Here is a 26,445-nt window from a genome sequence, read left to right as displayed (position 1 = left end):
GGCATTTTTTTTTTTTTTCTTTTTTAGCAAAAGTTGTCATGACCGTTACTTTCCCGTCTCGACACCACTTAAAAGTCTCTCGACATCGTCCATCTCGCCCGGTGACACTTGGCTTCTTCCTCCGACCGCATGCCGGCCACAACTGGCCCATTCTCATCCTTTTTCTTCGGCGTCGACTTTCTTTCTTCTAACCACGTGGTGCATTTATTCTCCCTTTTTCCCTTTTTCTTCTCACGCCAACTCGCTCACACTTCCTAATTTGCATATATTTTTTTCTTACAGCTGCTGCTGATATTTTCAACTACGCTCATACGCTCTGTTACAATGATGATGATGATGATGATGATGATGATGATGATGATGATGATGATGATGATGATGATTTGAATGATGCTAAAACACCTTTAAAACTGTCACAATTTATTAATTTTAGAATGAAATCAAAGTGGAACAGGTCACAAGTACGCTAAGTGACATATAATAGTTGTCTTCCTCCATCTCTCTTTCGCTCTCTCTCTCTCTTCCCCTCTCTCTCTCTCTCTCTCTCTCTCTTTAATTGATAAATAAAAGAAAACGGAAAGCCGAAAGAAGGAAGAATTGCTTTAGAATGTGAAGTGATGAAAGAGTTCCTCACATATACCATTCCTCTCTTTGTTAGTAAACGACCTGGGATTGTATCTCTTGATCAAATAATTGCAAGGTGTGGGAGGTACTATCCAGTCGATAAAGAAGCTTCAACCACACCAGGCTTCATCAGCGCTTGTGCCACATCAACTAACTCTAGAGATATCAGGCCAGGACATGATAGAAAGTGTACGAGCATGAAGGTAACAGTAACATACTGCGAGGGAAGAATGGCTCATATATGCTATCGACTGAGCTCTAATATTTGGTTCATCTGTATAAGATATCCACAGCGAAAACTCGTCCTACTACCGCAATCAAAAAGACTTTGCTTTCTCTTATTATGTGCCTAGAGTCGAGCGGAATTTCTATTGATAGTTTCTTTGTAAAGGCTTCCTGTCTGTGGAACAAATTACCACAGGACAGCTTCCCTGCTAACAATTTGGTCGTTTTTGCATTGAATGTCAAGAAATCCTTGTCAAACACCGCCCTTTAATCATCAATATGTGTACGCCCATTATATTACTCATATTTCGGTTGGCAACCTTTCCGTCTAATTAACCCTTGTCTCCAAGTGGTTCTTCGTTTTGATAAGTGGTGATCCACATAGTAAAAAAAAAATATTTCAGTGATCTAAATTAAATGTAATTTATTTAATAGGGTCCAATTTGTGATCCGAGCCGGTCTATCTTTTCAAACCAACGTCGCTAATTGTAACATCGTTTGGTTGTTTTAGATAGTTGACCTTCTGACTTGGTTGACCTCTTCTTTGCAGAATTGAATTTAGGCACAGTTAATCAATATTTTCTTGAACTGCTTCCACAGACTTTTGCCAAATGTTGGTAAATGTATTGTTAACTACTTGATACCTCTCATAAATATGCGACTCGGATAAACCAAGCGTTTCACTCGTTTAGTAAAGTGGTTCTTAAACGAGATTCTTATGGTCCCTTGGGGTTCTTATATTTGTATTGGGGAGGGCTAATACAAGCAAAATAGATTCTTATGGTCCCTTGGGGTTCTTATATTTGTATTGGGAAGGGCTAATACAAGCAAAATAGTAAATTGGAAGAGTCATAGTAATATTTCCGAGGTGAATAGAAAAATACTTGCTTTATGTTGTAGTTAATGCAAGAAACAGTTTGGCATGTTTGTAGCAGTTGAACATAATAATCACCTCCTAAACGTTGTCCTTTACTGGTTTCCAAATTGGAAGATCCAGCAACAGAAATTAAGAAATCGGTAGAAAAAAATAATATTTAGATAAAGTTTACAATTTATTGCCAATAGAATGTCAACATTTTCTTGTTACATTCCTGCCTTACGGATGAATTCAGCTCCTCAACTCCAGCTGGAGGAGCAAAAGTCAGAACATCTACTCATTCGATCGTCAAGCGTATTTTGTTTTTGCTGTTGTTGTTGTTGTTGTTGTTGTTGCTGCTGCTGCTGCTGCTGCTGCTGCTGTTTTTAGATCCTGTGTCCATCTGTGACGTAATTCTGCAAATGTTTTTTTTTCTTGAATCGGTAATAAAAACAATCAAATGTTTACAAATGCTATTTAAGTCTGCAACTTGTAATAATTAAAATAATCACCGTCTCATCTCAAACCCCACACCTACCAACATCCCCGATGTACATCACGTTTCCATCTAAGTTATAATATTCATTCATTATCCTGTCTTTTACGATCACTCCGAGGTATTCTCGTTACACATCCGCCAAGGCAGATATTATATTTTCACGAATGCTACACACAGTGAAGTATAAAACAGATACGAGAAATTAGTATTTGCTCAATCTTTTTTTTTTTTTTCTTCTTTGCTGTTAAAGTTTCTCTCTAAACAAAAGCTATGAAATACATCTTTTAAAGAAGAAGAAACACAACGAAAAATAGGAATTAGGAATCCAATTAAAATTAAATTACCGGTCAGCTTGCATAGACGCGTTTATTTTGGTATGTGTTTGTAAATTATTTTCTTAATATATTTCGATGATCCTTTAAACATCAAGAGGTAAAAAAAAAAGAAGTTTTTTTTTTCAAACATTTACTTTGTAGAAGGAATGTAAAGTGGTTTTGAATGTGAAGTGGTTTTGTGTTTTTATTTATTTATTTTTGTGTGTGTAATGGTAAACCGCTGTCCATGTATTCTACCCCCTGCCAAAACAGAAGGAGAGAGTAAGCATTTTTTGACGGAGTCTCTCTTTTAAAACCTACTAAAAACCAAGTACTTATTTAATCAATACGAAATTTTCACCGATTATTAAATGAAGAACGAACTTTATAATGGTGTTTTTTTGTTTTTGTTTTTTTCATAGTCGATATTTATATATATTTCTCTTCTTTTTTTTTTTTTTGCCTAACACCCTTCTTTATTTGTGGGTACAAATATGCTTTAAATAACCAGCCGAAACTGAACAAAATATATTGTATTGTGGGGAGTGTGAGGATTGTAAATAAAACAAACAAAAAAACAACTGTGCACGTACCAGATTTTAAGGTTGAAAATCCAAATTTGGAATGTGTATAATTTTCCATCTTTTGTGTTTGGAAGTGTGAAATTCGTTGAATATATTGATAATTATTATTATCTGTCAGATTAGCAAATATATATGTGTGTGTGTGTGTGTGTGTGTGTGTGTGTGTGTGTGTGTGTGTGTGTGTGTGTGTGTGTGTGTGTGTGTGTGTGTGTGTGTGTGTGTGTGTGTGTGTGTGTGTGTCGCTTATGAAAAAAGTTAAACCTTTATTCTTCAATTAACCGCAGGTAGGATTAAATGAATTTATTTTGTCTTGTAAAGCCTACCGTAGTTTCTTTAAAAGTAACGTTAAATTTTGGATTTTTTTTAATTTCGCCACACTATATCCATATATTCAGATAAAAGATCGACTTATTTGAAATTCATGTACTTATGTTATAATATTTTTGCATATTCTTATCGCAAATCATCCTTAATCTTATTTAGACAAAAAAAAATTTTTTTAATTAGTAATTTAAAACCCCTTTAAAAAATATTTAAATGTGTTCCCCATCGAGACAAAAATCGAGGTGAATAGTGTTTGAAGAGAAATTTTAAATTTTAAAATTCTATTAAAAATAATAGAAAAAGTTTTATATTATTCTGTTTTTCAGATAAAAGCCTGAAATTTAATTCATACTTCTATTACTAATGTAGATTTGGTATTTGTCTACGTAATCTGAAACTATACTAGTACTTCTATTACTAATATAGATTTGGTATTTGTCTACGTAATCTGAAACTATACTAGTACTTCTATTACTAATGTAGATTTGGTATTTGTCTACGTAATCTGAAACTATACTAGTACTTCTATTACTAATGTAGATTTGGTATTTGTCTACGTAATCTGAAACTATACTAGTTCTTCTATTACTATCTTGTAATGCTTAATTCAGTTTACCATTTTATTTCAAACTAATCTATCATGTTTCTGAATTTTTTAGATAAGGATTGATAATTTGTATTATTTGGATTATTCAGACTATTGTTCTCATCTTGAGTGTTATTTTTACAACTTTTCTACCGATGTAAGGATCCGTGGCGTAACGGATAAAGTACTATATGAAATTCTGTTCTAAGTGAAACTCTTCTGAAAATTGAAGGTTCAGTTATCAGCGATACTATGAATGCAATTGTGAATTACTTAGAACTTCTACCCATGGCTGCCGAAACGAGAGCATGCTACCCCTATGGATTAAATGAAGAGTTCTGCTCAAATTCAGTGCAGATTTCTGCGTTCAGCAGAAAGATCCCGTGTTCTGTAAGATACAGCTAAAGAAGGTCGGAGGTTACATTGACTGAAACATTGTGAGAATACCAGTCAAGATAAGAATAATAATTCGAATAATTCGAAATGATGTACTATCATGCAGTGCTTAACCCATCTTTTAGTAATAGATATTTGATAACCGTCCTAGTTTGAAACTATATCATTACTTTATTATTAATGGAGATTTGGTATCTCTCTACCTAAAACATATTATTACTATCTTGAAATGCTTAGTTTATTTTATCATACCATTTCAGACTAATATATTATCATTCAATGTGAAATTCAGAGTCTCATATTTTTTGCCAGTTGATATAATATATCAGCATACATTTTATGATCCATACTGAGTTAACTTATTTCCTTCGTTGACCATCTGCTGATCAGCTGCACGATCAGCCGACAGAACAGATCGAAAGAGAGAGCAAAAAAGCTATGTACATACAGACAGACCGACCAACCTGTAGCCAGTGCAGCTGTCATGTTTCACCGGAAGTGGGTAGGTTATGGCTAAGGCAATCAAAGCGCCGTGAAGGAAGTGTGAGGCGGGGGTTAAAGAAAAGAGCAAGAGTTGAAATAAGAGAAGCATGATGAATCGCCGGCAATTCTTTTAATCTCAAGGATTTGCGAGTGAGTTACCGAATCTATTGTTACGATCCGCAGTTGAAATCACCGATGAAACCTCAAAGAGCAAACATGAAAAGAAGCAACGAAGGTTTAGCCAGACTAGGCAGTCCCGTTTGATTTGACACAGGCACCGCATATAAGATTGGACATTGAAGTGCATGCAATTATAAACACACGCACACACAAACACGTACATATGTGTGTATGCATTTGTATGTGAGCGTGTATGTATATATGAATGCATGTGTTTCTAGATATATGAAATAGATGTATATTATAGTATTACTAACATGTATATACTTATATATACATATATACATATAATTATACACATTCTCATATATAAGTTGATCTTATATATATATATATATATATATATATATATATATATATATAAAAGGCAGATATATATATACATTTATAAGCAAACATACTGGCATATGTATGCATATATAAACTTATATGCATATACGTGTGAGTGCGTTTGTATCCATCAAGGAATGTATGTTTGTATGCATGCATATATAGGATTAATAAATTCTATATACAAATAATAGGCACGTATATATATATTGTAAGTGCATATGTGTGTGTGTGTGTGTGTGTGTGTGTGTGTGTGTGTGTGTGTGTGTGTGTGTGTGTGTGTGTGTGTGTGTGTGTGTGTGTGTGTGTGTGTGTGTGTGTGTGTGTCTGAGTGTGTTGTTGTAGTTTTGGTAAAATATGTCTTTTAAGATATAGTCCACTCTTTGTGTATACCAATCTTTTTGTTAAAAAAAAACTCAAGTTATGTTAAATATAACAGCAGAGCATATATAAAATATTTGGATGAAATGTAACTTGGATTTGGATGGACTGTAACTAGAAATAACTATTATATTGAACAATGTGGGTTAGAGAAGCATGTCAACTTGATTCTTGCATTTAATATGACATATATATATATATATATATATATATATATATATATATATATATATATATATATATACATGCATACATACACACATATATATATGGGGGGGCACAATCACGTTGACACGCCGGTTCTCGCCAGATCACCAAAACGTTGAGCCTGGCCAATACCAGATAGGTGACCATTAGAGAAGGCTAAGTGCCGAGTCGTAGAAATTTCCAGATTGGTATCTGAGGCGAATTAATTAATGGGAAGAGATGCACTCCCAGTCTTTATTAAGACATGCATCTAGGAGAAAGAAACTCTTATAAAAAAAACACCAGTATGAATAAGTCATGTGTATGGATTTTCGAGCAACTTAGTTGTTGTGTAAAAAGCCCATACGCCGAAATTGACGAGAGAGTCCATCATATATATATATATATATATATATATATATATATATATATATATATATATATATATATGTATGTATATGTACAGTTCATATAAGCACACACACATATATTTATGTTCATATATATATATATATATATATATATATATATATATATATATAATCAAACATCTAAGCAGATGGTAGAAGGCCTGTAGGGATCTGATTAATAAATAAAAAGAAGAGCGAACGATACAAGAATGCTATCTGCACAATCATAGAACTGAATACTTACGTAATTGTGCATACGAAGTTTCTTATTGGGTGTGCAGCACTTGTAATGTAGATGCAATGTATCTATAAATCCATTGAAACTCTCACATGTAACATTATTACAGTGAAAGTCCCTGCACGTATTACGCACGTAAGGGAAGGGAGGATGTGCTAGGGGTGTGTTCGGTTCTTTGCCTTTTGATTCATTCGGCACGGCCGTTTGGGCACATGCGATCCTCTAAGTTCATTATTTCACCTATACTGAAGCATTGCATCTTAATATGAATACGAACGAGTTCCTAAACGATATTAATTCCTTTACGCTGTGATTTTGATTTAAGCCTCAAAACGCTTGCTGTATAATATCGGTCACCTCTTCATGTATAATATTTGTCATTTTCGTTTTCAGCTTACTGTTTATTTTATTTATTTCGTCACACACACACACAAATAGATAGATAGATAGATGGATAGATAGATAGATAGATAGATAGATAGATAGATAGATAGATAGATTAGTTTCTGTCTTTTGTTTGTTTGTCCATTCGACTTTTTTCTCGGAAACTACTGAGATAATTTGACTGAAATTTTGTATGGCCTTTGGAATTCTCAATCATACCCCAACATTTATTAAACTGTAGGAGAGAAATAGGAAACAATTGTGCTCAGAGAATAAACTTTACTCTAGGATAGCGATACAAAATAATTTTTAAAATTAACAATGACCATAGAAAATAAATAAATAAAATAAGCATACATATACATAAATCATATATATGTATGTATATATATATATATATATATATATATATATACAATAAAAATTACAATTAAATTTACCAAAATGATCCAAGATGGTAAAATTAAAGTATATTATAAATATTAAAGAATTTATATTTATAAAATTATCTCAGCCAGATGTAAAAGCTCGGTAAAACCAAATAGGAAATAGAGCTTATAGAGTTTTTTAACATATTTTATTAACTGTTTGCTCATATATATATATATATATATATATATATATATATATATATATATATATATATATATATATATATATATATATATAAACTAACATAAAAACACACTTAACTACATCTAGATTTAAAATAGGCCAGATAACTAGATATCTACGCTCTTCGCTAAAAATAGCACACACAAAGGAAGGGCTGAACCGCAGGTCAACTGGGTCTTTGTCCTGTAAGTACCTGCTTATTGACTGATTAGGAAGGGTGCGGTGGAAACTAGAAACTAAAAACTCAATAGAAGGTGCGTATATAAAAACACGAAACAAACACAAATCTTCGCATAAGCCTGACGAATCCTAGTGTGAATGAAACGTGGAATATTCTGTGTAGCTTAATTGTCATATATATTTTATAACTTACTACCTAGCTCTACCTATGTATTGAGCACTGTTGAAGTAAATACTTAAAGTTAATGCATAGAACTCTACTCTCGTATATTAATTTATGTGACTAAACGAAGTAGTCACACACACACACATGCATATATATATATATATATATATATATATATATATATATATATATATATATATATATATATATACTAGCAAAAGAGCCCGTCGTTGACTGGGTTCAAAAACAGCTTACAGAAAATGGACTTTGATTTATGAAAGTATGATAGGTTATGAAAAGGAAGGGTTGTAAAGAGATAGCTTCGAATTTGGGGGTATCAAAACCAAAGCAAAATATGATGAAAGTAAATATAAATAGATAAACCCCATAATTTATTATACCATACCTGTTCACACTGAAACACTTATCACAATATTCTGTGGATCTATATTAAAGAACTTTGTTAAACTTTGTGACATATTTCCATTCTATGGAGGTCAGGTGCGAACGAACACCCCATAATTTTATTAGACCATATTTCTTCAAACTGGAACATAATTATCAAAGTATACTTACGCAGATAGATATGAAGAGTCTTTATTAAAGTTTGTGCCTATTTCCATTCTATGGAGGCCAGGCGTGAACGCAGACCCCACAATTTTATTATACCATCCCTATTTAAGTTAAAACATACTTATCAAAGTATTCTTATGTACATCTATATCAAAAACACTTGTAAACGTTTTTTTTTTTTAATTTTTAAATTTTTTATTTCCATACTTTGTGGACCAGGCGCGAACGCAGACCCTACAATTTTAATGAACCACCGGTCTTCCAGATCAAACATACCATTCCTGTGTCTCGATACATCTTCTATCATTATATGTGATCAGTTTTTTAAAATAGTCAACCATATAGGAGCCTATTCGTGACCAGACACACACACACACACACACACACATTCAGCTTTATATTATATATATATATATATATATATATATATATATGGGCGTGCGCGCACGTGTGTGTCTGCGCGCGGGAGTGTGTGTGCATATCATCATTATCGTATTCTGTTTAACACTCATTTTAACTGCTGGCATGCCTTGGACGGCTTTAAGAAATGGATTTCTAAACTAACCTATCACTGCCAACTTTTTTATTTATCCCCGTTTCTTTCAAGTTCATCTTTTTCATTTCCTTTCATGTTTTCCTAGGCATTAACCTATGAACATCAATTTTTACAACGTGGCCATCTAATCTAAGTCTCTTGTTCGGCTCATATCTGCCATATTGTCCAGATTTAATCCTCTCTCTTAGGTCACTAGATCTAAGCTTCTATTTATGATTCATATTATACGTCACTCGTATCATTTCTCTCTATTCAACAGGGCATATCCTCAACCCTCACTAGGTTTCATTTCGATATATACCACACACACACGCCTGGTAGAGTAATAAGAGATATTCCCTGAACAAACTCTACTCCTAACTCTTGCCATCACACTAGCACCTGTTCCATCCTGTGCTCCAATAGTATCATCAGAGTAGCTAAAGCTCTCGACAACTTAAATAGCTTCATCATCCAAATATACTTTATTCACATTCGAGTTTTCATCCATTTCGATTATCTTACGCTTCTTGCACAAATCTTCTCTCAAACTATCCGTAATGTCGTTGCACGTCTTGTGTACGCAATGCTTATAAGGTTGAATTGTATCCGATATATTTTTTAGTCGCATGCAAGCGACTCTATAAGTCACTCCGTCGGTCCATCAGTCGGTCGGTCGGTCAGTCGGTCTGTCCATAACACTTTTGTGCTTGGCCTTTTTGGTTAAGATCAAAGTTCTGTTGTTAATACATGCTGTTCTTAGCTTTTAAAGCTTTTCTTGGCCTTTTGGCGAAGTTTGTCGAAGATCAAAGTGTAGTATCCATTCTCCCAGCTACCTCATTTTTTATTTTTTTCAAGAGGTCTGCCACTTTACCCACCAGTCAAGTTTAAGGCTTTCACTTTGGTGTGGTAGTCTGGACCCGAAAACCGATCCCTTCTTTGGGAGTTTTCTGTTTTCGGGACTTTAGTAGACGCGACCTGATCGGGTTAGCTTTAGTTTGTTGGGTACTTCATTTCCTCCTCTCCTCTGAGGTTGAAATAGTCTGTTCTCTCCTCTCTTAATTGCCTGTGCAGCACTCTGACCTGCCAGGCCGAAAACTTTTTCATCCTTCGCTGCTCTCCCAGTGGATTGAGCAGACCAGGTTCTCTTTCTTGCTATCTTGGGGTTGTTTGTGAGTAGAGTGACGTGGGTATGGCGGGTGTTTCGTTTCTGCTTCCCTCTCTGGACAGAGATGTCTATCCCCTCTCTCTCTTAATTGCGACGTGGCACTCTGACCCGCTAGCACCCACTGCGTCTTCCTTCGCTGCTCTCCCCCCTTGCGGGGTATCTGAGCTGACTAATCCGACATCCCAATGAGAGGAGGTCAATCCACTTTCTCTCTTCTGATCTCACCCACTCCCCTTCACCACCACCTCATTTCCCTGCATTTTCTTTTCTCCCCCCACTACACTTTGGTCCGCATCAGCGGCTGGTGCAGTTTTGTCCACACGATGCCAGGAAAAAGGCATATACCACCCCAGATGCGCCACATCGCCCCACTTGAGTACTCCCCATCGGAGGAAGCAATTCCCACGAGGGATGTAGAGGAGGAGAAGGCCAAGGTAGGGCCACAGCCCGTGGCGACCCAGGCAGGTTCAACATCAGGAGGGCACCCAATCCCGCCCTCGGCTCCCCACGAGGGCCACTCCTCAGACCGGGGTCAAAGAAGGGAACAGGGTACGATCTGGGTGGTACACATCCTGCGACCTCCCTTCTACCTAAATCCTCATTGGTCAGAAATAGCGCTCCCACACAGGCTCCCCAAGAGGACCAGTCCCAGATGGAAGCTTCAATGCCTGTGGCGAATGAGGAAACGAGGTACTGCTCAAGTGGTCCATAACTAGTGGCCCCCTCTGAACCTCAATCCTCGTCTGCAGAGGGCAACGAAGTCACCCCAGCTCCCCAAGAGAGCAACACCAAAAAGAACAGGGCTAAGAGGGATGAAAAGATCAGAAAAACGGAGGGTGTACAATGGCCAGTGTCACCCACAGCTCCTCAGCCACCGTTAACTTTGAACAGCCCACAGCCTCCTCCAGGAGAGGATCCCCCAATCTTGGATGGAGAGGATAAAAGCAGCATAACAGAGAGAACCCAAAGGCACATAGAATAAGCGCTAGCTGCCCTAAGGAGTCTCGGTGGGGAAATCCAAAAGACTACCCCAAAAGTTTCGCCCAAGAAGGACCAACAATCCACAATGAGCGAATCCCCAGCACCAGCCAGGGGAGATCCAACACCAGGGATATCAATGGCCATGGAGAAACCTAACGCAGAATACTCACCCATAGGTAACTCGGCAACAAGGTCACCGACGAGAAAGAAGAAGAGGTGACCAGGGAGTCAGACAAGGCCAGGAAGCAACATCCGATGGAGACTGGCCAGCTCTGACCCCCAATAAGGCCAATACCAAGCCGCAGCAACAACCAAAATTGGTGCCAGCAGATCCACATCTAGGGCTGTCCAACCCACCACAAGAGCCAGCAACAGCATGGGGCGTGAAGACGCAGCAGGAAAACCTGACTCCGGAGGGATATAGGGAACTATTCAACTCCATGTACAAGGAGTACACGGTGGGCAACGTTATCCACCCCTCCCAGGCCAGATCGAGGAGTTGGAGAAAAGAGTTCTCTCGCTAATTACGTCAGACCTCAGGACCAGGAGTTTGACTGGGGTCGACAGGGACAGCATGGTGGCACTTTTCCTGGAGCTAAATATTCCAGCCAGTTATATCTGCAGGAGGAGCTATGCCATGGGGGACGTGCTGCTACCCAGTCCAGAAGACGCAGTAAGGCTCGCGACCACCGACCACTGGGGTAAAAGAATTAGACTCCAATCAGAGTACTTAAGCAAGAGGAAGGCCAACGTCTCTGTGCTGAATGTTCCAGTTTACATGGGCGCCAAGCAGGTCGGGGCGATCCTAATTTAGTACGGAGATGTGGAAACCGTAACACTAGTCCGCGGCCAACGAAATGTCATGACCGGAGAACAAAAGGTCAGAATGGTCGTGGACAAGGCCAAATTTGAAAAAATCCCAGCCATGTTGAAATTCAGGGATTGGACCAGGACCCTCATTGTGGAAGGCAGGAAGCCCCAGTGCTGGGACTGCCAAAAACGAGGACGCATGGCTAACGACTGCCCCAAAAGACTCCCGACCACAGTCCCTCCGAAACCGCAAGGGTTGGCCACGACCATAAAGCCAATTAAAACCCCGGCTGCAGCCCAACCAACAACTTCTGCCACAGCTAAACCGGGGCAAGCAGCAGAGGATGGATGGTCGACGGTCACTAAGAGGGGCAGACGTCCCCTAAGGGTTCCCAAACAAACAGTGACCATCGACGAACCAGACCAAGAGCAACGAACTCGAACAAGAGCAAAGTTCAAGACTCAGAGGAAGAGATTGCCTTGGAAGAAGAGGAGACCACAGCATCAGCAGTGGCAGAAACAGCAAAGGCAGTAGAGACAAGTGAGAGAATGAAGACAAAGAGGAGGAAGAGCAGGAAGACGAAGAAAAACACCCCCACCCCCAAAAGACAAAGTTTCAAATGCCGAGGCTGATCTCATCACAACCCTAACCCCCAAACAACTAGAGCAAAAGGCCCCCTCTATCCCCAAACCCTCCAGAACTCTAACATGCAACCCATCCCCAGAAAGGACAAATTATGCTCCCAAAAAATCAACACCCTCAGCACCAAACACTCCTACACCCGACACGCCCACCCCCACTTCCTCCTCCCCTACTCCTCCTCCCCCCGCTAAAGAGAAACCAACCCCAACCACAACAGTCCGAACGGAGTGGACAAAAAGACTCCCCTTCCTTGTATGTAAAACGGACCGTCTACCAACTATACCTGAGCTCAAAGGCCAGCAGAAGGTCCGCTACAACTAAATTAAGGACTTTGTATACGTCGATGGCGATAATGTCACCGACCCAACCAAGTTCCAAGACGCTCCCTTGTTGACCACATTTGTTAGGGTCAATAAGGATTCCAGGAAAGAGGCTCTCTGGGCCATAATAGATGCCGCAAAGGATGCAATCCCAGGCCAGCAGCTAGTGGACACGGAGCATCCTTCGCTGAACAATTTAGTTTCAAGTGTGAGGGAAGAGCCCCTGTTTACTCCACTCCTCCTTTTACAGGGCATTCAAACTAACCTTTCCCCTGGACGTGGGAAGCGTGGCCAAGAATGGATCACCTTCAGCTGACTTACTGACTGGAAGCCTTGGACAAGCCTGCCACGTCCTCACTCCCAAGGATTTAAGGCCCGTGTGTGACACTGAATAAGGTAGGTGACCATGGCTTTAAACTTGGCTACTTATAATGTGAGGGGCCTCAGATGTCGAAGCAAAGCCGCTGCAGCAGGCTCAAGACCCTCCTAAGGTAGGTCAACAAGGTAAAAGCTTGCATCGATGCCAAGAGCTGGCTTGAATTCGACGAGTCATATTTTGTGGGGAACATTGATCCGCTGCTGCCTAGGGAGAAAAGAATGGTTTTTCTAGTGATACTAGCAGTAGCGAGGATGGTCATATGGATCACACGCCTCAAGCGAGTCTGCGAAGGAATATCTGTTCTGGATCGGGATCTGATTGTCTACTTTAAACATCTGCTTAAAGTAAAGATCAGATGCGATTGGAAGAGGTTGCCTCAAGTGGCTTTTGACAAGAGGTGGGTGCATGATGCTAGCTTGTGCATCCAACGAGGCGCCAAGTTTGAATTCGTGTTACCACCATAGGCATGACACATGCGGTACTGGGTCCTACGGAGCCCATCCCGCTAGGTTAGATAAATAAAAAGTAAAGAGACTCTTGACTGGTGGTACAAATCAGATCCTGTCCATCGATTGTTTGTTTTGTTTTTTTGTCACTAGAGAACCTTCCGAGGCTACCCTACCACTACCTCCCCCCACCTATCTTTTTGTTTTATCACCCCCTGGTCAACCCCTACTCGAAAGTCGCCGCCTACCCCCCCCTCCATCTTCCCTTTTTGTTTTTGACAATCTATTTATTTTTCCTCCCTACACCCGATATGAATTCTTCCCAATCCCCACTAGGGATCTTCCCGCTTGTTTTCGGTGCCTTGGAAAACAGTAGGTGATCTAACTTTCTAGATTAGCTCAGGGAGGGACCTTACTAACAATGCACTAGGCAATTTTATATTTTGTATATTTTTTCTAGATTCCCCACTCCTCAACACGAACTGTTTTTCTTCCAAATTCAAGAACTTTGTATTTTCCAATGAATTGAACATTTTTCACACACACATATTAATAAGAAAAAAAAAAATTTGCACACACACGCATACAGAAATTGTGTATATATCCTTTCTTGCAAAAACGCTGGGTTTTCATTAGTTAGTTTAGAGTCCACAGAGTGACTGAGGTATTGTGGTAAATGTTGCCAGTCAAGAGTAAAGTCGCCAAAGACTCCATTTTCACTTTAGCAACAAAGACCCTGCAATACTCCTCCTTCCACTTCTTATAGGGCCTTGTACCTAAATTTGTTTTGTAAATTGGAATTTTACTTTTAATTTATTTTGATTTTACATTGAATTATCTTGATTGTAATTTTCATTTTCACAAAATAAATTATACAAAGATCAAAGTGTAGTATCTGTTCTCCCAGCTACATCATTTTAGATTTTTTTCAAGTGGTCCGCCACCATTCAAGTTATAGGCTTTCACTTATGTCACTATTATGACTTTACCAACCTGTGTTAGTGGGACCGACCCCCTCTTTGGGGAATCTGGACCCCTTTTCGCTCCCCCAGGACCAACGCCATTGTGTGGTAGTCTGGTCCCGAAAACCGATCCTTTCTTTTGGAGTTTGCTGTTCTCGGGAACGACAACACTTTCTTTGGTTGACGCGACCTGGTAGGGTTAGGTTAGCAATTTTTCTTTTGGGTACTTCGTTTCCTCCTGTCTTCTGAGTTTGAAATGGTCTACTTTCTCCCTCTTAATTGCCTGTGCAGCACTCTGACCTGCCAGGCCCAATCTTTGTCATCCTTCGCTGCTCTCCCAGTGGATTGAGTAGACCAGGTTCTCTTTCTCACTTCCTTGGGGTTGTTTGTGGGTAGAGGGACGTGGGTAGAGCGGTTGTTTCGTGTCTGCTCCCCTCTTTGGGCAGAGATGTCTATCCCCTCTCTCTCTTAATTGTGACGCGGCACTCTGACCCGCTAGCACCCACTGCGTCTTCCTTCGCTGTTCACCCCCCCCCCTTTGAGCTGACTAATCTGACATCCCCGTGAGTACAGGTCTAACCACGGTTGCTTCTGACCTCACCCACTCCCCTCTACCACCCCCATTTCCCTGCATTTTTTTTCCCCCGCTACATTTTGGTCCGCGGCTGGTGCAGTTTTTTCCACAATGCCCGGAAAAAGGCATATACCACCCAAGATGCGCCACATCGCACCACTCGAGTACTCCCTATCGGAGGGAGCACCCACAAAGAAGAGGAGGAGAAGGTCAGGGTAGGGCCACAGCCTGCGATTACCCAGGCAGATCCAGCTACAGGAGAGCAACCAGTCCAGCTCCTGCTCCCCAGGAGGGCCACTCCCCAGACCAGGGATTCAAGGAAGCGGCTGACGAGGGAACGAGGTGCGATTTGGGTGGTACATATCCTGCAACACCCTTTCCACCACAATTCTCGTCGGTCGGAGAAAGCACTCCCACCCAGCCTCCCCAAGAGGACAACCTCAAGATGAAAGGGACCAGAAAGGCGCCTGACGAGGGAAAGAGGCAACTTTCCGGGAGACCACTCCCAACGAACCCCCACCACCTCAATCCTCATTGGCCGAAAAAGACCCCACCACTCCTGCTCCCCACGAGGACAGTCTCCTGGCAGATGAACAGAGAGAAGTTGGAGACGAGGTGGCCGAAAGCGATAATGGTGGTCCACAGCCCGTGTCACCTCCAGTCTCCCAGCCCCTGTCCGGTCACCCAGCACCTAGTCCCCATGAGGGCAACTTCCCAACGCCTGAAGAGGAAGATGATGAAGACGGAGTTGCCCGTAGAACTCAAGTGCTTTTCAGGGACACGAGGTTCTCGGGGGGGGGGGGGGAATATAAAGCACCTCCACCGCCCAAAGCTCCCCAAAACACTCTTACACCACCGAAAGCCCCGAAAACCAACCCACTGACAATAAAGCCGAATAGGAGAAATCCTATGACTCAATCTCTGAGCAAAAGGAAGGACAGGGGCCAGAAGACAAGCCAAAACTAGTCCACGACACCACAGGATGACTGACCAGAGTTAGCCCCAAACAAAAGGTCCAAGTAGCAGCAACAACAGAGCCAGCATCAGAAAGAAAAGGCAGCGGCAGCCGATCTCCTCCCCGGTCCATCCAACATGAAACCGGACAAGATACGGCATGGGGCCCTCAAGAGCTGGAGCAGATGACACCCAATGATTATAGGGGGAACTCTTCAACTCCACTTACAAGTATGTCACGAAGGGAACAACCATCATACCCCTTCCGGAACAGATCGAAAAATTGCAGGAGGAGTTTCGCCATGTGGGACATTCTGCTCCCCAGCCAGTAGGATGCAAAAAGACTGGCTAGGACCGAACACAGAAGTAGGAACATTCAGCTCCAGCCAGTACACCTCGGCGGGAGGAACACCACTGTCTCAGTACTGAACGTCCCGTGCTATATGACCGGAAAACAAGTTGGGGCCATACTGAGTCAGTACGGTGAGGTGGAGGCAGTCGCCCCAGCCCGCAGTCGACGCAACGTTTTGACCGGGGACTACAAAGTTCGGATGGTCCTGGGCAAGGACAGTTTCGACAATGTTCCAGCCATGCTCAAGTTTGGAGAGCAGACCATGACGCTGATCATGGAGAGGAGAAAACCTCACTGCTGGCACTGCCAGCTGAGGGGACACATGGCCAAGGACTATCCTAAAAGGCAACCAGCTAACTCCCAAGAAAAAGTACCCACCAAAACACCCACCAAAACCCCAGCAGAGGTACAAGTCACAGCCCCAGCCACAGCTCTAGCTGCAGGCAATCTCAACCCAGCAGCAGAAGCAGATTAGGCAATGGTCACAAGGAAGGGCAGACCCAGCAAAAACCTGTCCAAACCAAAAACGACCAAAACCCAACCTGAAATCACCCCGATGGACACTCAGGCGCTCTCTTCCTCAAACAAGAGGAAGCTCCAAGACTTTGAGGGTCTAGAGACAGCCACAGACACAGAAGAGACAACAACAGCAGCAGCAGTCAGCAAGAGAACAACGAAGAGGAGGAAAAGCAGGAGATCCAAGGGAGACACCCCCACTCACAAAGACAATATCCAACCAGTCGAGACTGAACCCCCCCAAATCCCACTCCCCCAAACAGCCAGAGCAATTTTCCCTCCCCCGCCACAAAACACCCCAACACCCGGAACCTCCTCCCCTACTCCCCCTGCACTCACTCTCCCTCCAGTCAAGGAAAACCCCACTCAACCAATCTGCACGGAGCGGACAAAGAGACTCACCTTCCTTCCAAGAGGAAGGATATGTGAGACGGGCCTTCTGCAACCAACAACAGAACTGAAAGGCCAGCAGAAGGTCCGTTATAACCAGCTAAAGAACTTTCTCTACGTTGGTGCCGATAATGTCACGACCCAACCAATTTCAAGGACGCTCCCTTGTTGACCACATTTATTAGGGTCAACAGGGATTCCAGGACTGAGGCTCTCTGGGCATGGATAGACGCCGCGAAAGATGCAATCCCAGGCCAGCAGCTGGTGGACACAGTGCATCCTTCACTAAACAATTTAGTTTTTCAATGTGAGGGCAGAGTCCCTGTATATATTCACCCCTCCTACTACAGGACTTTAAAATTAATTTTCCCCCTGGATGCGGGAGGCGTGGCCAAGAATGAAGTACCCTCTGCAGACTTACTGACTGGAAGCCTGGGACAGGCCTGCCACGTCCTCACCTCTGGAGACTTCAGGCCCGTGTGTAATACTGAATAAGGTAGGTGACCATGGCTTTAAAATTGGCTACTTATAATGTGAGGGGCCTCAGATGTCGAAGCAAGGCCATGCGTGTGCTGAGAGATCTGGTGTCCCTCAAGGTAGATATTGCCGCTATACAGGAGACCCACTTTATTTGTGACAGACATTGTCAGGTGCTGGTGAGCGACTACGATGTTTACTCAGCATATGGCAATACCTATAGTCATGGAATCTCCTTGCTAGTAAATCGCACCCTATCAGTGTCGGTGAATGTTGTTCATGCAGACAAGCACGGGCAGGCGATTGTCATCGATGTTGCCGTTAATAGCAGTGTGTTTCGGATTGTCGCAGTTTATGCGCCTAATTCCACTGTGGAGAGGGCTTCCTTCTTTCGACGAATGGAGGGCTTTATAGATGATCCAGAGAGGGTAGTCTTAATGGGTGATTGGCATGCCATCCTTGATCCCAAGATAGATAAGGTCGGGGGGACTAGCAGGTCTATGTGGTGTGACAGCAGTTTGTCTGACCTGATGGCTTCATGTGACCTGGTTGACAGATTTCACCTGGATCACCCTGGGCAGGAGATGTGGACGTGGCATCCTAATGCGCCTTTCCATCCAAGTACTTACTTGGATCGGATGTTAGTCAGAAGAAGCAATGTAGATTTCCTATCTTGCTCCACGTTCCACTTTTTAGGACACTCGGACCATAAACTAGTTATGGCCCGCCTGAACTTGAGCTCTAGGCCTAAACTGGCTGGATACTGGAAGTTCAACAGCACCTTGTTGGAGCTGGAGGATTACCGGTTGAAGGTTACAGAGATAATCCATGGGCATTAGTGGGGGCGGTTACTGGGATTAAGTGGTGGTTAGTCTCCAGGCTAAGATTAGACGCTTCTTGGTCCAGTACAGCCAATGCTTCGCGCTAGATAAGGCTAAGGCCAAGAAGCGTACAGAGAATAAGCTGATCCGGGCGGTGGGGGAGGGGAGCCCAGAGATAGCACTAGCTAAACAAGACCTCAACCGCTTGGCTAGCGAGTGGTACGAGGGCCAGATAGTTAGAGCTAGACTAATGAAAGTCTCGAACAAGGCTGTTAATGTAGACACTGTTGAGTGTAAGGCTGCTCTAAGGTGCGGCTCGAACGGGTACATTCGAAAAGTAAACGGCTTGGAAGGGCACACCTTGTGTCAACACGGAAGATTTGCAAGGGGTTTTGAAAGCATCTATCGGAGCGCTTCACCCAACTACCCAGACTCAGGGCCAAAGAGTTTGGCAGCTATTTGGCCGACTCGCCCCACCTCATGGCGGCTCGAGCGGCTAGCTGTGATGGTCTTGTCACGAAACATGAGATCATTACTGCGTTGAAGCAGGTCGGGTGCAACAAGTCCTTGTGGCTTGATGGTCTACCCTACGAATTCTACTTGAGGTTGTCGCCATGTTCTGAAGGATATGTTCAACCATTCGTTTGTTCAAGGCTCTATCCTTGGGCAGGTGACCAAGGGAGTAATCATATGCTGAGGAAAGGTCAACAGCATCGTTGGAAGGAAGATTTAGACGATTTCAGGCCCTTGACTCTGCTAAACACAGAGTTAAAGAGTTTGGCTAAGGTTCTTGCGAATCAGTGGCAGGTTGTCATCACTGACTTGATCGAACCAGACCAGAGCTATGCTGTGAAGGGGAGATCGATTCATGACAATCTTCATCTGATACGCACGATCATAGAGGGAACAGGAGACGACGCCGAGGCTGCGCTGATCAGTTTGGATCAGTCCAAGGCTTTCGATAGGGTGGACCATAGGTATCTGGGATCTGTCCTGGAGGCTGCCGGATTTAATCCGGACTTCCGCAAGTGGATCTTTGTACTGTATGACAGGCCGACGGTAGCAGACCAGATCAACGGTAAGCTGTCGGAGTCATTTGCCGTCTCCCGGTCGGTGCGACAGGGTTGTCCGTTGTCAATTCTTTTGTATGTCCTGGTGTTGGAACCCCTCCTTCACAAGTTAAGGGATGAGGCGACTACACCAGTCCTGCACGAGATAGCTCTCCATGGAGGCACACGTGTCAGGGTTTCTGCGTTACCGTGTTCGTGTCTTGCCCCACAGACATTCAAGCGGTCACCGAGGCGCTCGCTCGATACGAAGAAGTTACGGGGGCGGTCTTCAATCGCAGTAAGTCGGTGGGTCTGCAGTTGGGTACCTGGACCAGAGTAAATTCGCTCCCGGGCATCTTCAGTTGGACCGATGGCCCGGTCCAGATCCTCGGTGTGTGGTTAAGACCGGGTCTCCAGCTGAAGAAAAACTGGTCAGAAGTGGAGACCAAGGTCAAATCCTCTATCAAGATTTGGATTCAAAGGAAATTATCCTTGAAAGGTCAAACTGAGGCGTGTGCTACATACGTCTTTCCGCTCATCCTTTACCATCTGTCTTTACTTCCCCTCCCTGCAGAACGACAAACCAGCTTACAGGAGCACCTCGGCTCACTCTTGTGGAACGAGGGTAAGCATTATGTTTGCAGAGATGTGTGTGTTCGAAATCCGAGCGAGGGAAGTTTGGGACTACCTGATCTCCTGCGTCACAAGCACACTGAGAGGTTGGCCTTCCTGAACCAGTCACTATATGTAGACGTTCCATGGGTCACTGCGGTTGGAAGCTCGTTTTCCAATCTCTCATCTGACCCCTCGGTCGAAGCTTGGCGGAGACCGAGGAGGGAACAAAAATTCTACACCGAATGCCGGTCCGCACTTAGAGCGTTGCCGGGGACCAGTGTCCTTGAACAGTCTAGGAACAGGCTTTATCGGGAGCTACTGGGGTGTAGCAAAAAGAAACCGCTAGTGAAACAGATGGGGATGTTGTTAAAAGAGGTCCGCTCCCAGTGGAATTGGGCACCGGGACAGGACTTTCTTACCAACTCGGAATATTCCCTTACCTGGCGACTAGTCCGGAACACACTGCCCCTCTTTAACAAACTCCACTTGCACAAAGAAGAGACCCGGGTCTATTGCCTGCGCAGTGACAAATGCATGAAGGAAACGGTCGGTCATGCTTTTTTCCACTGCAGCAGGCTTAAGACCCTCCTAGGGTACGTCAACAAGGTGGCAGCTCGCATCGATGCCACGCACCTACTTGAACTCGACGAGTCATACTTTGTGGAGAACATTGATCCACCACTGCCTAGGGAGAAAAGAATGGGTTTTCTGGCGATCCTAGCAGTAGCGAGAATGGTCATATGGATCACACGCCTCAAGTGAGTCCATGAAGGTAAATCTGTTCCAGATCGGGATCTGATCGTCTACTTTAAATATCTGCTTAAAGTAAAGATCAGATGCGATTGGAGGAGGTTGCTTCGAGTGGTCTTCGACAGGAGGTGGGTGCATGACACTAGCTTGTGCATCCGACGAGGCGCCAAGTTTGAATTTGTGTTACCACAATAGCACACGCACTACTGGGTCCTACAGAACCCATCTCGCTAGGTTAGCAATAGAAAATTTAAGAGACTCTTGACTGGTGGTACAAATCATATCCGGTCCCTCGATTGTTTGTTTTGGCACTAGAGAACCTTCCGAGGCTACCCTACCATTACCCCCCCTCCCTCTTTTGTTTTGTCACCCCTGGTTAACCCTTACTCAGAGGTCGCCTTCTACCGCCCCCATCCCCCCTTCTGTTTTTTTGATGTTTTATTTATTTTTTCCTCCCAATACCCGATAAGAATCCACTCCAATCCCCACTAGGGATCTCCTTGCTTGTTTTCAGTCCCCCGGAAAACAGTAGGCGATCTAACTACTTAGATTAGCTCAGGGAGGGACCTTACTAACAATGCACTAAGCAATTTTTATTTGATCATTTTTTTCTAGGTTGTTTTCCCCACTCTCCAACACAACTATTTGTTACCAAATTAAGAACTTTTATTTTTCCAATGAATTGAACTTTATTCACACACACACATACACACTTATTTTAATTTAAAATAAAAAAAAAAAAAATTTTTTAATACACACACACACACACACACACACAGAAATTGTAAATATATGCTTTTTGCTTAAACGCTGGGAATTCATTAGTTAGCTTTAGATTCCACGGAGTGAATGAGGTATTGTGGTAAATGTTTCCAGTCAAGAGTAAGTTGCCAAAGACTCCAATTTTTAGTTTAGTTACAAAGACCCTGCAACACTCCCCTCCCCAGATCTTATAAGGCCTTGTGCCTAATTTTGGAGATTTTACTTTTTTAAAGTTTTTAATTTTATATTGAAATTTTTTTAATTGTATTTTTTCTTTAAACAGAATAAATTAAATATGAAGATCAAAGTGTAGTATCTGTTCCGGCAGATACTGCAATTAAAGACCATATGTGGGAGCAGCCCCCCATATAAGACCTTGGTCAATGTAGGGGAAACCCTTCATACCAACTGTCACTATCCAGCTCCCCTACTCCCCGGGGAGTTGGTCCCCATTTCCCCTTCACTCCTCACATTAAAAATCGGCCTTGTTCCTAATTTGCTCGGTGGGGGAGCAAATAAATACCATCTGTTCTTACTACATGCTGTACTTATTGTAATATAAAGTGTGGGATCTCTTTTCTGTATTAATTTAATGTAAAATGATCACCCACTTTACAACCAGTCAGTCTCAAAGCCATTCAAGTCATTCTCCAGATCATTCAAGTTGTTTTTGAAGGATTCCAGTTATTTTTTAAGCATTCAAGTCATTGTTAAGGTCATTCAATTCATCCTTAGGTCCATTAAAGTGATTTCAAGTCATTTACTTTTTATTTATTTAAGTCATTTCAGCCCATTTTTCGGTCATTTTAGTTTATCTTTAAGAATTTCATGTCAATCCTACATTCATGCATTCATTCATTACACGAGAGCACAGGACTAATGGCTATCGGCCTTGTTTTTCCCAAAATTAAATAGGAGAATTCATCACTTTGGTCTTGGTAATATTCACCCTCAGACCTTTACCTTCCACTTTAACTCCACAAGTAAGTCTTCCGTTGTTTTACAGGAACATACTAAATCATTAGCATCCATATAGCATCTTTTGTGCTTCAATTATGAAACTTCCTCAAAAATATAAATAAAAAGCAACCGACATAGTACAGAACTCTAATGTAGTCTACTTAAACATTAAAATTATCCACCTTATAAGAAAATTTTTATTTCTAAGTAATTTCAATATATCCCGGGCAATGCCAGTTATGTACACCTAGTATTTTTTACATTTCTCAGTTTAAAATATACATGAGAATTAAAACATTGAAAGGGCAAAATGGTTTCATTTTTTATGGTCGGTTTTAAGGAGGGAGACACAGCTCCTCCAAATGGGCCAACGGCAAAATAGCCTTGTTCGTCCTATCAACATTTCCTCGCAAACGAGGGTGCGTCAATCGGCGGGTGATAAGCACATCTCAACTATTTGCCACTTGTTTTACTCCTAGTTTTGTCTGTTTTTCATGATCTAGCATCTTTTCTGGGCGTAACAGCTCGCAATTATTCGTTCTCATCTTTACTAGATGAGCATTATACAAAGCCTTTATCTCTGAATCATCTTTCTTTTTTTCTTTTTGTTTGTCGAAAGAAACTTATCAGCAGGCGTCTTCTATTTAGAGCAAAGTTTAACATTTGTTCGTTCTGATAAAGTTATATGATATTTCGGAAAGTGAGACGTGGTGGGTTGGGATTGGTCGGTCTGTTGACTGGGTTGTCAGTTTCGGATGAAGAGGCGACGACCGAAGGTATAGGTAGGCGATGGCTGGTTTTTGCTATTGACGACTCTCTCTTAACCTTACGCCAGCAGCCGACATGACCACCACAAGGTGGTGCGAGTGAGTAATTGCCTATAAAAGTGTAAACTCGAATCTCTCGAGTGAAGTGAATAAATGCGTTGAGCAAGTCGCCACTGGAGCAGAAGACACGGTAGACGCTAAGTAAATGTGAAATGTGTTCGCACGAAAGAGCTGGATTGCATTATGGCTTTTGGTTAGTAAAATTTAAGATAGTTACTGCCCCTGGGGATATGAAGTTGCGTTCGGTATAGCTGTTCGGTTTCGATATGCAGTATCCAAGAAAGTGCATTATCTGCTGCTTAGGGCAGGGGGATGCTTCACTGGTGAGGGGATGCCAGGAGGACTGTCGTAATTTTTTAATTCCGGCTTTGAGTGCTAATAGGTCGCTGGAAACTTTACACTAAAACGACTTTGTATCACATCATACCCTTGTATGAAGGTGATTCCATATTTATAGGGATTTATAAGTACAGTACATATTTCTAAATTTGATAAGAACTTGTATATATTTCAAATTTTTATAAGTACTTGTATATATTTCTGAATTTTATAAGTACTTGTATATATTTCTAAATTTGATAAGAACTTGTATATATATCTAAATTGTATAAGCACTAGTATATATTTCTAAGTTTCATAAGCACTAGTACATATTTCTCAATTTTATAAGTACTTGTATATATTTCAAAATTTTATAAGTACTTGTATATATTTCTAAATTTTATAAGTACTTTTATATATTTCTGAATTTTATAAGTACTTGTATATATTTCTAAATTTTATAAGTACTTGTATATATTTCTAAATTTTATAAGTACTTGTATATATTTCTAAATTTTATAAGTACTAGTACACACTTCTAAATTTTATAAGTACTAGTACATACTTCTAAATTTTATAAGTACTTGTATATATTTCTGGAGATTTGGACTGAATTCGTAGAGACTTTTCTCCCATTGCAAAACAGATGGACAATTTTAATGTTTTTTGTCTTAGGTGCCGCCACTTCTAAAGGAATGTATATGTTACTGAATTCCTTTAAAATGATGACTTGCCCCATTAAGAAGAGAGAATAGAGGAATGAAAAAAATACCAATGACAGTAACATCTATTTGTGCATTTTTTCTTCTTTTTCTTTGCCTTTGTTCACCCAAGGAGCTACTATGCTAGGAGACAGATTTATAGTAAGGCAACCCGCGTGAAACATGGACAGCAAGATGTTTGTTCACATTACATTTAACTTTCTGCATGTTGATACGGTCGGGAAACAGGGAGCAGGAAGGGAATTCCAAAAACAAGCGCCCCGAGTAAGGAATCTATCCTAATAGAAGATCTTCCGGTATCTAATAACCGCCATAGTGAAGGAATGGGATTTTGCTGCTATTCAAGAGGTTAGAGGATGTTGATAATATCTAAAAACTATTAGTCAACAAGGCTCTGCCGTAAATAAACAGACATACGCACTCATGCACACAGGTAATAAACGATCTTGAGTTACAGTTTTCTTTGATCGGATGGAATATGACAATAATTCCTACTATCCAAAGAAAAGAATGATAGAGAACATGTCATAATATATTTGCAAATATGTACACAGTGCCGATTATAGACAGACATCAAATCTTTAGTATATTAAAGTATATAAAATAATATAACATTAAACAATGCCGTAACTATTGACTATACATTATTTTGCAACTTCGTTATTCTTATGTTGATTGGCGTCCATATTTGAAATGAAAAAATAAAAAAAATTATGCTTCCAAACTATCGAGGTATCGTTTGTACTTTGTAGATGATTTATGCAAGTTCAAAACTGCGCATAAATAATTGAACACATTTGATATAAAATTTGAATAACTTTTTCTTTGTGCGACGAACTGAAAAATTGTATTTGGGGAAAAGTTGACAAAATACAATTGCGTTTTAATTTTTGGTAACAATATTTGTCTAAATTGATAATGTCTGTGTTCATACAGGTTAGATTTTTTTTTTTCAATTTTCTCATCAGTTTGTTAAAACTGGGGATGTTCCCAGGATTTGTAGGGACGGTCAAAATCTTAAAAAGATCTTCAGCATTTTACAGATCGTCCAGTGGAGAAATTTACTAGCAAAGTCAAAGAGGAAGTGTTTAGGCATCAAGGAGCAGTTATTAATTAATAAGACAATCCTTAAGAACTGTAAGAAGAGACAAGGAAACCTAAGTATGGTGTTGGATTAATTACAAAAAGGCATATGATAATGTGCTCCAAACGTGGCTACTGTGGTGCATAGACTTATACAAAATTCATCAAGTAATGAAAGAGGCCATGGCCGTATATATAAAAATGTGTCCAACAATCGTGATATTAAGCCACACTTAAGCACGGCTACTATACAATGCGATTTTCACCGTATGTACGTGATTGATTATACCAGGACTTGAACATTATGACCATAGAATTTGTGATCGGGTGCGGATACCACTTGCACTATGGAACCCAGTGGAAATTACGTGCTATTTCCATCGTTTTAAAAGTGGTGTTGTACCGATGATTATAAAAAAGCCGCACCGCAAATGTGAAATTTTATTAAGTTTAGCAAAAATAAAATTCGGTATGATTTGTCCCTCCCGGGATTT

This window comes from Euprymna scolopes, chromosome 18 (assembly GCF_053919585.1).
Source record: "Euprymna scolopes isolate OS-2025 chromosome 18, ASM5391958v1, whole genome shotgun sequence".
NCBI classification, from domain to species: domain Eukaryota; kingdom Metazoa; phylum Mollusca; class Cephalopoda; order Sepiida; family Sepiolidae; genus Euprymna; species Euprymna scolopes.
This window is presented reverse-complemented; position numbering follows the sequence as displayed.